Source organism: Tyto alba, unplaced genomic scaffold (assembly GCF_018691265.1).
Source record: "Tyto alba isolate M040663 unplaced genomic scaffold, T.alba_DEE_v4.0 Super-Scaffold_27, whole genome shotgun sequence".
NCBI classification, from domain to species: domain Eukaryota; kingdom Metazoa; phylum Chordata; class Aves; order Strigiformes; family Tytonidae; genus Tyto; species Tyto alba.
In genome coordinates, this window is record NW_024881301.1 from 3,464,411 (window position 1) to 3,478,218 (window position 13,808).

The window sequence follows — 13,808 nt, forward strand, 5'->3', positions numbered from 1 at the left end:
AGAAACACAACACATTAAAAAAAAAAAAAAGAGTACTTTTACAGAGATGTCTTTCTAATATATGCATGTTTACATCAGAAAAAGAAAGCAAATGTTTCTACCCTAGCTACACTACACTATTCTGAAAAGTTGATCTAAGAAATGGTGCAGAAAAAGGTAGTCATAATGTTTTATTTAATTTTAACTTAAAAATTAAAATACAAGATTTATAGATGTACTATCAGATCTTTGTCCCCATTTACTGACTAATGTACACGGTGTACTCAGGGACTGAATCTGAAACTGTGCTTCTTCCCTGGGGTCCCTAGCCTGCACGCACGCTTATCTTTAGCCACATAAATATATTCCACTTGGTTAAATGGAACAATGCCTGTGCATTAAATTGTGTTGCTAAGTATTTCAGGATTAATTATATACTCAACTATAAACCAGGAACAGGGCTTCAAAAGTCTGTCAAAAACTACTCTTCTTTAGTATGTAATATTATAACACAACATACAATCTTTGTTGAAAATTGCATGACTGATCTTTTTTTATAAATGAAACTGGACTGAAATTGTCATCTTTCCTATGATGATGCCTTCTATTGATTTCCATGGCTCTGTTACAACAAAATTAATCTTTACTGTACATGTATTAATTTAATGGCAAGATGGATAGTGTCATAATTGCTCTTCCAGTAAAAATTAAGCTCTAAAGTGTACACAGGTCAGGAAGTCCTGTCCAAAATAATTTATTTACTATCGGTCACCTAATGTATCACATTACTACATCTAAAATCAAAAAGTACAGGTAAAGATGCTGCTTGTTGATAACCACATCAGATATTTACCAAATATTTGTTTTATAAGTATTCTAAATATAATCATGCAGTATGAAAATTCTGACAAGTTTTTGTTGTTTCTTTTTTCCCCTGCAAATAAAATTAATTCCACATCTGGTTTTGATATAATACTACAACAGAATACAAAACTAAATACAGTAGAAATATAACTATACTGCTAGTAGTAGCATAGAAAACATTAAGAGATTTCATTGAGTTTAACAATTACATAAAGGAGTTTTGGAGTAAGTAGGATACTTCTCTTTACACATTTTCCTTATTGTATTAATGTTTGACAAGCAAAGACACAAAGCGTTTGCCGGAGCAGTTCTAGTTGCGTAATTTCTTCCATATGTTAACATACATAACATGAAGCAATTTTGACTCTCAGAGTCTTGGATCTTTTTAGTGAAACACTATCACAGATTAAGACTTTCCCTGCAAGATCAAAAGAACTTGCTGACTCTGCAGTGGAAGACAAACTCAATATATGAACAAGAAACAAAACTGTGTGTGCATGCACGCATGATTTGTATCCTATTCCAATGTAGATATTCTGGACTCCACACTTATTTTTAGATATCATTAACCAATTAAAATGATACAAGATGAATGAACCCAAAATAGAGGATTTGGCAATATCTCATGACCACTACTGTGCTCACAGCAGATATCTTAATCTTCAAAGTCTAGCCAACTGGCAAGGGGACAATAGCAACTACTCTCTGACTTAGAAAGAAATCCATATCAGCTACTGAGCCAAGAAGTACTTTAACTACTGTTATGCTTGTTTCATACAGATATCTGCAATTCCTAAGTAATATGGCATGGGACCAAATGGCCATCTCCACCCTTCTTGAAAATTAGACTTGGGTATGTCTATAATGAGCACAAAACAAACCACACATACTTAACAAGTTGCAAATGAAATAACAACCTGGACATTGTCGGATGGGATTTCTTTCAAACCAGCAGCTCAAACTGAAATTCCATGGTGTCCTTTCTCACTGCTATTTTGACCCATGTCAACCAATGACCTGCCTATTCTACTGTCAGCACAGGCATCCTTCGAACGCTGTATTAAAGTTTCCAAACATTACCCACAAGGGATGCTGGAAACGCTTGCAGTACATGCTATCACTGCACATGGGACTGCAGTTCGAAAAGTCAGGAATCAAAGATCCCATGGTGCAGACTGATGTCTGAATCATAGAGCAGTTTCTGAGGGATCCATACTACTTATCGCATTCTTTCTAAATTCTCCTACAGCCCGAGGACATATTCGTCCTGCTCAGAGCTACTGGCATGTATTACTACAGCAGTCAAGGACTGCCAAATACAAAGCCGAGTATCTCTGAATGTCAAAAATGGCAGTTTGACCCAAGTTCTTGAAACACTCCAAATCATTTAAACTTTGATTCAGTTAAACAAATTGGATACAATAATATTCTACTTTGTAACTTAGTATCTGTGAATTTTTAGAGCCATGACATATTTTAAACCCATATGCTGCAAGTTTTGTTGCCATAGTCTACATGCATGTTTACCATTTACAGCTTTGAGATGCAGATCTTTCACACTATTTATCAGCTTTTGGATGAGATTGCTTTAAACAGTTGTGGCATTCTAAAAGTCATTCATACATGACAGTCACCCTCTGTAGCATTATGTCTTTAAGTTTGATAATTTTTTGCTCGTATGTTTATTTTATGTACACATATATCTATACATACATACAAGCAGTACACCCACACCCATACACTTTCAAATAGATTTTAAAAATGAAAAGTTACTTACTTTCTGTAAAGGTCATATGAAGTTACAACAACCAGCAACATAGGAAAGAGAAAAAAATTGCTGATTAGCCTTCCAATATAAAAGTTGTTAATACAATTATTGTTTAAAAGACATCAGGCATTTCAACATTTCATAAGTGCTCTTTCCCAGATTTACTAAAAGTTAGTAGTGTTCAGCATGTTCTTCCAAATATAATGACAAAATTCCTGTACATTATCAAAGCAAGCTTCTCATCCCAACTCCTCCAGTCAAAAATCTCTCCAGTATTTTGTGATTATGGGCTCCCTCTACTGGTCATGCAGCCGGTGCTACCTAAATCAAAATGCCGGAATACACAAGTGTCTACAAACAAAGCTCTGCAAAAACAAGTAGGGGGAGTACAGATTTCAGTTACTTTCTCCTCTCCTACCCTCATCAAAACCCTAGAGAAGTCTGTAAAAACACCATTAAAAACATTACTTATTTTTATTTTATAAACTTCTCAAACACACAGTTTTGTCAGAAAAAACGTGAAAATGTCTATGGTTATACTTTTAATTCTAATGGTCTTGGCTAGACTGCTTGCCAAGAGAAAAAAATGATGAGTGTGGCAAAAAAAAAAAATGTTTTAAATATGGAAAATAAATTGACTAAAGTCAACCTCCCCAGACAATATAGTGTGGTGGACAGTGAAAGTTTCCTGACACTATGCAGACATGGAACCTCGGGTCCTGCAGCAGGCAGCATTTCAGCCGCTCAGCTCCCTGCATGCGGCACAGCCCCCTCCCAGAGCTTACAGGGGTTCCTGATACGTTCTTAAATCAAATGACTGCTGTAAGGGGAGCACATAGCTATCGTAAACATGATCAATATTTATTGGTTCGAAATCATCTGCTCATTTACACTGATCCATAAAAGTCACAAGGGACCAACGATATTTACTCACTTCTGGAAACAAAGTAAAACCAAAAGGCTTCAGAACTAATTTCTAGACTTGATATGAAGTCACACAGAATAAAATATGTTTATAAAACATATTAAGTTACACCAGTTTTGGAGTATACAAGAGAGATAACAGATAAAGAAAATAAAACTTATGATGGAAGGCTGTAGAAAACACATCTGTGTGATCCAAAAACATAAAAGAAGGCATAATTGTAATTTTTCAGAAAAACGCAAAATACTGTCAATGGATATAAACATTCAATGAAGTCAGTGGAGATAAACATTCTTCATAGCCACTGGGGGAAGAAAAAGAAAGTTCATAGATAGTCTAAGCGTGTGAATGTAGTTGTTGATATTTTGATCAGCAGAGCAGAGAATTCTGTAAAATGACCTTCATCAGAAGATCGAATACAAACCAGTAAATATACTGAAACCTGTCCCAGTGTTAGCATTTGTATTGAACGATCTCTCAAGCATGTGTCCAGCACTGTATTTTAGGATTCTTTATCTCTTTAATAAATAATAATTTTGTTTAAGCCTGAGGTTAACCATATTACCTAGGTATATTTTCTCCAACACCTCCAGCATTTCTGGCTGCTGTATAACTGACCAGATGTCTAGATGTGCACTGCTTGCTCCATGAAGTGTTTCATGGAGCAGTGCATGCAGTACTGGATGCCCAGTGTGATGAAGCCAAAGAAGCAGTTTTCCCACAATCTTCCAGGAGCCATGTGTCTGTAATCTTGCTACCATGTGCCAGCAAAATATCTGAATTTTCCTTACAAGATTGTAGTTGTGACCTAGCTTGAGTGACAAACAAAACCACCACAAACCTAAGGAGAAATACCAAGACGATAGATGTTCTATATATCAAGACAACAGCCAAGCTTCTGCTGACTACTCTAGAGCCACCCTCCCCTCACAGCCATGCTTGACTGAGCTAGCAATGCTGCAGCAGCCATTAGCACTGGGGCCAAGGCAAGCTCTTCCAGCCTGGGCTCAGGAGGAAGAACCAGGAGAGGTCCAGTGAACAGAAGACTGAAAAAAAACCCAGACATTTTACTGTATTCAAATGGTACAAGCACAGGATCCTTCCCCTGGCACGGAGGGATGTACAAAGCACACTAAATGGCTACAAACAACATGTACAGTGCAATATTTCCTGCCAACCATCTACAAACTTTTCAGCAATAATGGCTTCAAGTCAGTCTAAATAAATCAAATCACATGATGATGAAGTCTCCACTGTCTTCCCTGGTTATTTTGTAGATCCCCTACATAGTGTGGTGGGTTGACCCTGGCTGGATGCCAGCTGCCCACCAAAGCTGCTCTATCACTCCCCTCCTCAGCAGGACAGGGGAGAGAAAATGTAATGAAACGCTCTTGGGTTGAGATAAGGACAGGGAGATCACTCACCAATTACTGTCACAGGCAAACCAGATTTGACTTGGGGAAATTAGTTAATTTATTACCATTGAAATCAGAGCAAGACAATGAGAAAAAGGCTTGCCAAGCTGGTGAAGAAGGCTTTAAACTGAAGTTGCCAGGGGAGGGAACCTCAATCCATCCCACCCCTACCAGCTCAATGCCAGTGCCAGCAATAGACACCCAGAGCCTGGAGGGGGGTCACAGGTCAGCAGGAGAGCACCTGAAGAGCAGCACAAAGGAATTCCAGCCAGTTAGTCAGCTGCATCGGGGGCCCAACTTAAATGTCTCTATGCAAACACACGTAGCACGGGGAATAAACATGAGGAGCTGGAGACATGTGCATACCTGCAGGGCTGCGGTCTTATTGGCATCATGGAGACGTGGTGGGATGGCTCCTATGACTGGAGGGTTGGAATGGAAGAATACAGGCTCTTTAGGGAGGATGGGAAGGGGAGACAAAGAAGGGGTGTTGGTCACTGACCAGCCAGAGCGCATGGAGCTCTGCCTGCGGAGGGATGAGGAGCCGACTGAGAGCTTATGGGTCAGGATTGAAGGGAGGGAAGGGACACAAGATGTTATAGCGGGGGTCTGCTACAGGCCACCTGACCAGGAAGACGGAGAGGATGAGGCCCTCAAAAGACAGAAAGGAGCAGCCTCACGTTCACAAGCCCTGCTCCTCATGGGGGACTTCAACCACCCTGATATATGTTGAAGGGAAAACACAGCAGGGCACAATCAATTCAGGAGGTTCCTGGAATGCACTCATGGTAACTTCTTTCTCCAAGTGATAGAGCAGACAACAAGGAGAGGTGCTACACTGGACCTTGTTCTCACCAGCAAGGACGGGGTGGTGGGGAGTGTAAAGCTCAAGGGCAGACTTAGCTGCAGTGACCATGAAATGGTGGAGTTCAAGATCCTCAGGGCAGTGAGGAGGGTGCACAGCAAACTCCCTACCCTGGACTTCAGGAGAGCAGGCTTTGGCCTCTTTAGGGATCTGCTTGGTGGAGTACCATGGGATAAAGCCCTGGAAGGATGAGGGGCCCAAGAAAGCTGGTTTTCTCAAGGATCACCTCCTCCGAGCTCAGGAGCAATGCATCCTGACAAAGAGGAAGTCAGGTAAGAATGCCCGGAGGCTGCATGGATGAACAACGAGCTCCTGGACAAGCTCAAATACCAAAAGGAAGCCTACAATGGGTGGAAGCAAGGACAGGTAGCCTGGGAGAAATACAGAGAAACTGTCCAAGCAGCCAGGGATCAGGTTAGGAGGGCCAAAGCCCTGATAGAATTAAATCTGGACAGGAACATCAAGGGCAACAAGAAAAGCTTTGATAGGTACGTTGGTGATAAAAGGAAGACTAGGGAAAATGTGGGCCCTCTCTGGAAGAAACTGGGGGAGCTGGTTACATGAGATATGGAGAAGACTGAGGTACTCAGTGACTTTTTTTGCTTCAGTCTTCACTGGCAAGGACTCCAGCCATACTGCCCAAGTCACAGAAGGCAAAGGCAGGGACTGGGAGAATAAAGAACTGCCCAGCATAGCAGAAAATCAGGTTTGAGACCATCTAAGGAACCTGAAAGTGCACAAGTCCATGAGACATGATGAGATGCCTCCATAGGTCCTGAGGGAACTGGCGGATGAAGTAGCTAAGTCACTATCCATCATATCTGAGAAGTTGTGGCAGTCCAGCAAAGTTCCTGCTTACTAGAAAAGGGAAAACATAACCCCCATTTTTAAAAAGAGGAAGTAAAGACAACCCAGGAAACTACACACCAGTCAGTCTCACCTCTGTGCCCAGCAAGATCATGAAGCAGATCCTCCTAGAAACTGTAGTAAATAAGGAGGTGATTGGTGACAGCCAACATGGCTTCACTAAGGGCAAATTGTGCCTGACAAATTTGGTAGCCTTCTACAATGGAATTACAGCATTGGTGGATAAGGGAAGAGCCGCTGAAGTCATCTACCTAGATTTGTGCAAAGCACTTGATGCTGTCTCACAAAACATCCTTGTTTCTAAATTGGAGAGACAGATTTGATGAATGGACCCCTCAGTGGATAAGGAATTGGCTGGGTGGTCACACTCAAAGAGTTGTGGTCAATAGCTTGATGTCCAAGTGGACACCAGTGACGAGTGGTGTTCCCCGAGGGTCAGTGTCGGGACCAGTGCTGTTTAACATCTTTGTTGGTGACGTGGACAGTGGGACTGAATGCACCCTCAGCAAGTTTGCTGATGACACCAAGCTGTGTGGTGCAGTCAACATGCTGGAGGGAAGGGTTGCCATCCAGAGAGACCTGGACAGGCTTGAGACATGGGCCTGGGAAAACCTCATGAAGTTCAGTAATGCCAAGTGCAAGGTCCTGCACATGGGTTGAGGCTATTCACAAATACAGGCTGGGCAATGAGTGCACTGAGAGCAGCCCTGCAGAGAAGGACTTGGGGGTATCAGTGGATGGAAAACTGACCATGAGCCGACCATGTGCGCTCACAGCCCAGAAAGCCAACTGCATCCTGGGCTGCATCAAGAGAAGTGTGGCCAGCAGGTCAAAGGAGGGGATTCTCCCCCTCCACTCTGCTCTCGTGAGTCCCCACCTGCAGTGCTGGGTCCAGTTCTGGGGCCAACCAACATAGGAAGGACATGAACCTGCTTGAGCAGGTCCAAAGGAGGCCATAAAGATGATCAGGGGGCTGGAGCACCTCCAGTATGAGGACAGGCTGAGAGAGTTGGGGTTGTTCAGCCTGGAGAAGAGAAGGCTCTGGGGAGACCTTATAGCAGCTTTCCAAGACTTAAAGGGGGCCTACAGGAAAGGTGGGGAGGGACTCTTTATCAGGGAGGGTAGTGATAGGATGAGGGGTAATGGTTTTTAAACTGAAAGAGGGAAGATTTAGACTAGATATAAGGAAGAAATTATTTCCTGTGAGGGTGGTGAGACACTGCAATAGGTTTACCAGAGAAGTTGTGGCTGTTCCCTCCCTGGAGACTTCAAGGCCAGGTTGAATAGGGCTTTGAGCAACCCTAACCATTCTATGATTCTATGATCTTAAAACACCTTCCTCCCACCCCTCCCTTCTTCCTGGGCTTGACTTTACTCCTGATTTCTCTACCTCCTTCCTCCGAGTGGCGCAGGGGGACAGGGAATGGGGATCACAGTTTATCACACTATGTTTCTGCCGCTCCTTCATCTTCTGGGGAGGACTCTTCACACTCCTCTGCTGCTCCAGTGTGGGATTCCTCCCATGGGAGACAGTCCTCCACAAACTTCTCCAACATGAGTCCTTCACACAGGCTGCAGTTCTCCATGAACTGCTCTAGCATGGGTCCCTCCCACAGGGTGCAGTCCTTCAGGAACAGACTGCTCCTGCGTGGGTGCCCCACGGGGTCACCGGTCCTGACAGCAAACCTGCTCCAGCGTGGGCTCCTCTCTCCATGGGGCCACAGGTCCTGCCAGGAGCCTGCTCCAGCACAGGCTTCCCATGAGTTCACAATCTCCTTGGGGCACCATCTGCTCCCATATGGGGCCCTTCCATGGGTGGGTATCTGCTCCACCGTGGACCTCCATGGGCTGCAGAGCACAGCCTGCCTCGCCACGGTCTTCCTCACAGGCTGCAGGGGAATCTCTGCTCCGGTGCCTGGAGCACCTCCTGCCCCTTCTTCTTCACTGACCTTGCTGTCTGTAGGGCTGTTTCTCTCACATATTCTCTCTTCAGCTGCTGTTTCACAGGTGTTTTTTTCCCTTCGTAAATATGTTAACCCAGAGGCACTACCACCATCGCTGATGGGCTCGGCCTTGGCCAGAGGTGGGTCCATCTTGGAGCCGGCTGGCGTTGGCTCTGTCGGGCACTGGGGAAGCTTCTGGCAGCTTCTCACAGGAGCCACCCCTGTAGCCTCCCCTGCTACCAAAACCTTGCCATGCACACCCAATACACACAGGGAGACTGCAAGCAGTATATTTGCTTTTTCATCAAATGTTAAATACAGACTACGTGTTTCAGGTGAAATTTCATTCAGAGTCATCCTTCTTTCAATAGACAGTAAAATCATGGACTAAACAAGTTAATCCAAACTAAACCAATTTAAATTATCAAACAGAAAATTTGATTTGAACAATCAATCTAAAACTTGCTTTTGAATCTTTTCCATTTATTTTCCTATAGCAAGGTTAATTTCTTCATTGCTTGAAATGATTAAAATACCACAGTCAGCAAATAAATGGAGCTTTAATGTAATACTACTTTTTGCTGACCGCAAGACTATAAATTCATTCAGCAATTATCTAACTTTACTTACAAAAATTAGTCGTATTTTCTGATGTCAAAATAGCAATGGCATATTATTTACTGAATCATTACAAGTGTAGTTAATTCTGTTAAGTAATTTTTGGAAAGAAACTTGAATTTAATTAAAAGATTGGCTTTTAAATGCTGAATGAAAATACACTACATGTATTTTTGATACGAAAGGAAAAAAGGGGGACTTTTCAAAATATTACATAGCTAACAATTTATTAAACAATAAAAACTTTATATTTTAGTATGTGGGTAGTAGGTAACTAAGGAACCATGTATTATTTTTATACAAAGACTAGTGAAACTGTAGAGCTGGTAGATGTAAGCCTTTGACACAAAGTTTTTATTCATAAATTGGAACAAGAAAAAAGCATTTTACTTTTGAACTTCCAATCAGATTCTTAATTTTGAAGGGACTACTAATGTGAACTACAGAAAATATTCCTGATACCTGCAGTTGGCGTGACTGTCAAAACTATGTTCTAAAGTCTTATCCACTTAAATAGTGAAGTCATAACAAATAATGTCTTAAACCTTAAACAGCTGTTTGCTAAAGTTTTACAGGAATTGAAGTGCATACAGGCAGAATACTATTTACGCAGTGTGAATAAACTATACTTGAGCTTTATTTCTAATATAAGCTCTCCCAATTGGATCTTTAAATGTATTTTAAAGGATTAAAAGAAATATATCTAATTTTAAAGTTTATTTTTAAACAATTTTATCCATGTTAGCCAAAATTAACATCAGTTTTGTTCTAATTTGGGTAGCACCCTAAATAAAATGTTTGTATCTCTTGTCCTACTTAAGCTTCACACGTGGCACCTGACTTTCAGTCTTCAAGTATCACAAACACAGCTACTATCTTGAGCAGAGCAAGTAAGCCAGAAGGGTCACAGCTATCAAGCAACAAGACAGACTAGTACAGCTGATTTGACTGTAGTCTCACAGCCTACAAAACAAATCCCTGAAGATGATAGGGAAAAAGACACATATACACCACTGACATCACTTCGTACTCAACCCTTCTATAGATTTCTTGTTTTTCTAAGCCGGATGAATACAGGGACAAGAATATTGTTAGTATGATGGAAGAAACAAGGACTAGAACAGACATGCAAAAATGTAACACATCTGTCATAGATATCTTGCATCTGTCTCATAAACTAGCAGAACCTACCTATCAGCTTTCACTCAAGTTAACCAAAGTATTGAATCCTAAATATCTAAAGAAGAACACAGTGCTGAACATGAACCTTGCCCTTTGTAGCTTGTGAGGGAGTTACAAGCAGCTGGAGTCAGAGTTGACTAAAGTGTCTGATGTGTCACCAAGAAACTGAATCTTAATTGCCCTCCAAATGTGAAATAATCTGGACTGACACTGGAGAGAAATTCAACATAGATACTAAATTCAAGCCAGGTATCATGAAAGGATATTTTTTGCATTTCTTAGCAGGAAATCTCATTTATAAACTCACCTAGTCTGGTTTTACATTTTGAATTCACCAAACCTGGAATCAGTGAAGGAGTTGCAAGTGAAGCTGCTTTCAAGAACTAACAGGTGTGTTCTCTCTCTTATCAAACTGCCTTTGAAGCATTAAATAACAACATCTCTCCTTGGAGGAGTGACAAGCAGCCACCCAGAGACACACAAAGATTATTCAAGTCTTCTGTGAAAGGATATACATAATAAACGATACTGGAGATTACGCCTCTACCCTTAAGACCTATTTTTACCACTTCTCAGATCCTCCTATATAAGCCAAACTCCCTCTGGGCCTTTTTATACATCTATATGCAGCCACTGTGTGCAGTGATTACATGACATTAGCACACATAATAAAGCATAAATATAATAAACCTCTAGCCATATATCGTCATGTAAAAACCAAGATGGACAAGTGAATGAAACTGATAGCTGAAGGCAAACATGACAAAAAGACGGGATGCTGGTAAGAAAAGGCTGGTTTGTTTCTCAGAGTTTGCTAGACTAGCTGCATTCATCCACAGTCAATCACAAGTGACTAACTCACCACACAAGCTAAGATGATACTTAGGTTCCTGAGTAAAGCAAAACTCTCATGTGTGACTACCCACAAATTTTTATTCTAATTCCCTCTCAGTAGCTGAGAGTTTGACTCACTTTTGCAAATGATGGCACAGTCTTAGGTTTCTTTCACCTCCTGACTGTATTGCAGCTCTGTGGTATATCTGATCTTTCTTTTTTTCCTCAGAGGTAAAGACGACTGAAAACACATCAGCTCTGTTCTCTGCTCTGTACAATGGCCTTTGATAGACATTTCAGTAAAGTTCAGCGTTTCCGCCCTTACCTTTAGAGCGCTCTGTGGCCTGAGGCCAGGGTATATGAAGTTGTGGTACCCTCCAACACTGATAATCAATCTTTTTGGTATCTAGAGCAAAGTGTATTGTATCTCCTGGTGTTGGCAGCCTGGGAAAACTTCTGGTGTTGTCAAACCTGGTGACAACAGCCACAGTAATGTTCCAGAAAAAAAACACAGATGGAGTTCATCTGTGGTGAAACCAGAGCTTTATTACAACTCATCTAAAACAATAAAATGAAAAGCCCCGGGAGCAAAAGTTCATTGCAAATCTCAGTACTCCTTTTTTTTTTTTTTTTTTTTTTTTTTTTCATCATTTTCTCTCACAAGAAAGCCTTTACGTATGAAAGTTCCAGAACCTGTGTAAAATTTAGAAGTGTTCCTGAATAGAATTTTACAGAGTTACTGTCATGGATTTTCCCCTGAAAATATTTTTTCCTCAAAAAAAATGTTTTTGAAGGAAAAATTTCCTATGGAGATACAAATTTACTCTAGGTTTATAATGTCTTTGAAAACAAGATGCTAGCAGTATAACACACAAATTTAAGAAGAAAAAATAAAATCACATAAACATATCATACTAATGCCACATTATACACTGCAGACAGAAAGATACAAGCATGCTTTCCTGAAATTTAAGTATCCCTACCTATTATTTTTGCTGATTACCCTTGCCCTTTGTCAGCCATGACTCTGAGTAGGTCTCCCTGAATGTCTTGAATGCTCTGAAAAGTATGCTTGAAACACCATGACACCTCTTTAAATGATATTCACATATGGCAACAAGCATTCCTCAACCAGAAAGGAAATGAGAATACAAGTTTTATAGAGAATGTTTACACTTTTCTGTGCTCCCTAACACCTGGAAAACCCCCAGGTTTTTATTCTTTCTAAAGAAAAAATCTCAAAGGATACATAGTAAATGCATCTGTACTTTGAATCCTTACCATTTCAGAAGATGTAGTACAAATAATACAAGAAAAAAGTAATGCTAAGGAAAAAAAAAAAAAAAAAAGGCATTTTGAATGTGTTTTTGAAAGACATAGGCAAAGATTAAAGGGTACCTTTTGAAATCATCCTAAAAGAAAAATGTTTCATAAAGAAAATTATCCGAAAAGAACAAGAAAATAGCGTGCATCAGAGATGGTCGTGACAGCTAAGGTATCCTCAGGACTGAGAACACCCTCCTCATTCAACATCACTTGAAAGAAACTACTTGATTTCTTTGTGCAACAGATTCTTATACTGGTCAAATAATACAGTTCTTTCTGACAAGTACTTCCTATTCAAGAATATAAATTTTTTTTTTGTCTTTTTCCCTTTTAATAAAATATTTCCTTTTAGTAGTTTTAACTGATTTCATTAAAAAGCAGCATTACATTTTTCATTTTCTACTCTAATACCAATGATCACCATGAAGGACAAAATAATAAAGAAAGGAAACAAAAATAATTCCTGCCACATGAAAGAACTCTGGAGTAGATGTTAAAAAATGGCTTTCTTAAAGAAACCATGGTTTTAATATATATGATGTCTTATTTTAGTATCAGATTTCACAGGCCCTTGTGGGTTTTAAATACATATGTTTAGAAAAATGAAGTAATGACTGTGCTGCAATCAAAAATGTACTAAACCCAAGAAAAACACTGCCACAAAATGTGCAATGTATAAAATGAAAAAAACCACCCCACCCTTCCAAATATTCTTGGCTTCAAGATGGGTGAGGCTTATGCCTCAGAAAAAAAAAAAAAAAATTAAGGTGGAAAATAAAGTGACTATGCTGAACAAGACATAGTTATCACCAAATGCCTTTTGGCCTCTTAAATTTAATCATCCTACACAAGGGACCTCTATGAAGTTATCCCAAGTTCTCTTGTTTAATTTGGCTTTTTAATTGGCCAGTCTCCACAACTTTCTCTGTAGTGCTTTAAGAATATCTTGTGTGTGTTATTGAGATGTAACTGGTTAGTCAAACACAAAAAATATACCACCCCCACCCCTAAAAAACAGTTACAGCTATTTTTAAGAACATTCAGCTCCACCATGGTTCATACACTCATATAATCGTAACCTGATTTACTTTTGGTGGAACTTCCAGAAGTCATCTAGTCCAACCTCCTGCTCAAACCAGGGCAACTTGGATCTGGGCCTTGTCCAGTCAATTGCTGTGCAGTCTCCAAGAATGGAGACTTCACGGCCTCTCTGGACAACCTC

The 13,808-nt window shown here is 40.4% G+C and overlaps 1 protein-coding gene across 2 annotated transcripts in view; it reads right to left on the bottom strand.

Moving 5' to 3' along the window:
• Positions 1 to 13,808, bottom strand: part of ASXL3 (ASXL transcriptional regulator 3) — a 135,474-nt gene that overhangs the window by 75,556 nt on the left and 46,110 nt on the right. The window lies entirely within an intron of this gene.